Source organism: Cebus imitator, unplaced genomic scaffold (assembly GCF_001604975.1).
Source record: "Cebus imitator isolate Cc_AM_T3 unplaced genomic scaffold, Cebus_imitator-1.0 Scaffold237, whole genome shotgun sequence".
NCBI classification, from domain to species: Eukaryota; Metazoa; Chordata; class Mammalia; order Primates; family Cebidae; genus Cebus; species Cebus imitator.
In genome coordinates, this window is record NW_016107552.1 from 3,951,212 (window position 1) to 3,955,208 (window position 3,997).

Sequence of the window (3,997 nt, forward strand, 5' to 3'; positions counted from 1 at the left end):
ACTTTTGGTTTTGTTGATTTTCTTTTTCTGTTCTCTATTTCTGTTCTTATATTATTGGCTTGTTAGCTCTTTCATTTGCTCTTTTTTTAGTGCCTTAATGTGTAAATAACGTGTATAGTTCAGTTGTTGATTTGAGGTGTTTTTTTTTTTTAAGAGACAGGATCTCACTCTGTTGCTCAGACCAAAGTACAGTGTTACGATCATAGCTCACTTAGCTCACTGCAGCCCCAAACTCCTGGGCTCAAGCAATTCTCCTACCTCAGCCTCTGGAATTGCTGGGACTACAGGTGTGCACCACCATCCCTGGCAAATTTTTAAATTTTTCATAGAGGGGCCAAGCGATTCTCCCACCTCATCCTCCTTAGAATTATGGTGTGAGTCACCATGCCCAGACTTTCTTTTTTAACATAAGCGTTTATAGCTATACATTTCTTTCAGCACTGCTTTTGTGCATCCCATAAGTTTTGGTGTGTTGTATTTTTGTTTTCATTTGTCTCAAGATATCTAATTTCCCTTATTATTTCTTTTGATCCATTGGTTGTTTAAAAGTGTGTGGTTGGTCGGGTGCAGTGGCTGATGCCTATAATCCCAGCACTTTGGGAGGCTGAGGTAGGCGGGTCACTGGAGGCCAGGAGTTCAAGACTAGCCTGGCCAACACGGCAACACCCTGTCTGTACTAAAAATACAAAAATTAGCCAGGTGTGGTGGCATGTTCCTGTAGTCCCAGTTATTTGGGAGGCTGAGGCACAAGAATCACTTGAACCCTGGGGATGGAGATTGCAGTGAGCCACAATTGTGCCACTTCCCTCCAGCCTAGGCGACAGAGCAAGACTGTCTCAGAAAACAAAAAGTGTGTTAATTTTTAAAACTTTTCGGTAGTCCCTTTGCTACTGATTTCTGGTTTTGTTCCATTATGATGGGAAAACATACTTTTATGATTTTATTCTTTGAGACTTTTTTGTCTAATATGTGGTGTATATTTAATATTTAATAATGCCTTAGCCCCCCTTTCTTTTTTTTGAGATGGAGTCTCGCTCTGTTGCCCAGGCTAGAGTGCAGTGGTGTGATCTCAGCTCACAACCTCTGCCTTCCGGGTACAAGCGATTCTCCTGCCTCAGCCTCCCGAGTAGCTATGACCACAGGCACACACCGCCATGCCCGGCTAATTTTTGTATTTTTAGTAGAGATGGGGTTTCACTAAGTTGGCCAGGCTGGTCTTGAACTCCTGTCCTCGTAATACCCCCACCTCCCAAAGTGCTGAGATTACAGGTATGAGCCATCGCCCTCCGGCCTCTTTTTTCTATTATTATTTACAGGGACAAGGTCTATGTTGCCCAGGCTGGTCTCGAACTCCTGAGCTCAAGTGATCCCCCGCCTCAGCCTCCCAAAGTGCTGGGATTACAGATATGAGCCACTGTGCACAGCCTCCTTTTTTCTTTTACTCACGCTAAAGTTCAGCTATTCCACCCTAGATGCCAGCAATAAAGCTGTAGCCTGGCAGGAACGTGGCCTGCCAGAGCTGAGGTGCCCCTAGAGATTCTTGAGCCCAGCCACCTGTCATCTTCGAGGTGAGAAAACTGAGGGGTCAGAAGGCTTCACCCAAGATTGCACAGGGGCCCATAGGCCTGCAGGCCATGTACACTGAACCACTGTAATTTATTGCCTGAGAGACTACCTTGTGGCATCAGCAATAATCACAAGGAAGCAAAAACCACCAGAGATTCATTCAGATGTCTACTGAGCATCTACATGTTCCGGGCATAAGTTAAACCCTGAAATGGCCCTGTCTGTGCAGGGCCTGCCTGACTGTTCTGTTTCCAGGCAATGAGAGTTGCAAATAGGCATGAATAAAGGGACCAAAACTCTTTGACTATTTCACAAATGCACCAATTTGTCACCTCACCTGGCTTCTGTATTAGGTTGATTACACCCTCTTTCTAGAAACCACAGACACTAAGGTTTTGAAAGCTAGAGGACAAGGCAAAAAAAGTTCTCTGTGTCTCTAGGACTGGATTTTTTTTTTTTAAAGGTATAAGGAGAGCCATTAGGTAAAGTGTAAACCTGCAGCACAGAGAGGTCAAGGGAGTTACCACAGAGCTATGGCCAGGCAGCTCCATCAGGGCTTCTCATCCCTGGTAGGTGTCCAGGAGCACCCCAGCCCTGACATGCAGGTGCCTCCATGTAATTCAGTTGTTGGGCCAGTGAAGGGATAAGGCCACCTTCTCTGATTGGGAACAGTAAGAGGAAAATCACAGAATCTGGAACCCACCCCTAGCCAGATATTCTGGTCAACTGCAGTTAGAGACTTGGCAGGTTGGACTCTTGCCACATAGTACAGGGACAGGGCCAAACAGGCCCTGCACTGACAACTGCCAAGGGGCTCCCTGGCCCATCTAGTCTCTTACTACTGTCCTGACATAAAGCAGGAAGAGGAATAGATTCCTTTTTTTTTTTTTTTTTTTCCTGGAGACAGGCTCTCCCTCTGTTGCCCATGCTGGAGTACAGTGGTGCAATCTCGCCCACTGCAGCCTCTGCCTCCCAGATTCAAGCAATTCTTTTGCCTCAGCTTCCTGAGTAGCTGGGATTACAGGCACATGCCATCATGCCTGGCTAATTTTTGTATTTTTAGTAGAGATGGAGTTTCACCATGTTGGCTAGGCTGGTCTTGAACTCCTGACCTCAAGTGATCCGCCTGCCTTGGCCTCCCAAAGTACTAGGATCACAGGCATAAGCCACCGTGTCTGGCCCAGTCCCATTTTACAGATATAAAAACCAAGGTGTAGAGGGGTGAGTAATCCGATATGTAAAACAGAGCTCAACCACATTAGCAAAACTAACAGAATTAGTAGGGGATGGATAGAGATATAAAGAGATTCAGCGAAACAAATTATTTTCTCCGATGGTGGGATCTGGCCAGGCAAGTCTGATATCCACAGGACAAGCCATCAGAAAGGGCAGGCTGGAACTCTGGGCACAGGCTGATGGCTGGCCTCGCACATAAATCAGTATTGCTGCACCATGCCGTGGACTACCACCACCCTCTTTACCCCGACTCTATGGAAATAGTCATTAATGCCTTTAAGTTCAATCAAACTAGGGAAGAATTCGAAAAAAATCCAGAACCAATGCAGAAAACTCAATCTCTAAGGTTGTATTTCTCTAGAACCACTCTGGCACCAAAATCTGTATCAATCAGATTCAACCAGAGAAGCAGAACAAGTAGGGTATGTATTGAGCTTTATTGCAAGTAATTGACTTCAGTGATTGTAGGAGCTGGCTAGTCATGTCCAAAATCTATAAGGCAGGCTGTCAGGAAGGGCAGGCTGTCAGGAACTCTTGCCAAGAGCTGGGCTGCTGTCCACAGGCAGGATTTCTTCCTCGGGGAAGCCCTTAGCTCTGCTCTTTAGGCCTTTTGACTGATCAGGTCAGGCTTGCCCAGATGATCTGAGATAATCTCACTTACTTAGTTGACTGGTTATGGACTTTTGTTACATCTACAAAATACCTTCACAGCAATACCTAGATTAGTGTCTGATTGAATTATTGGGGACTGTAGCCTAGCTAGGCCGACACATCCAAAGACCATCCCACCCAAAGACCATCCCACCCACCACAGCCATGGCATAGGCTCAGGGACTCTGGATCAGCTCTCACCCTCTTCCCACTGGTTGACAGGATGGACAGCATCATCTGTCTAATCTCAAATCCAGCAGCACAAGCAGTGCCTGGGCATTTTGTTTTTAGTTGAGGTAAAATTCACATAACCGAAACATTCTGAAGTATACAAATTCAGTGGCATCTAATACATTCACCACATTGTTCAACCATCGCTTCTCCCTAGACTCAAAACGATTCCAACACTTAATGAAGTAAGCCCCTTACTCATTAAGAAGTCACTCCCTGGTTGGGTGCGGTGGCTCACGCCTGTAATTCCAAAACTTTGGGAGGCCGAGGTGGGTGGATCATGAGGTCAGGAGTTCAAGACCAGCCTGGTCAA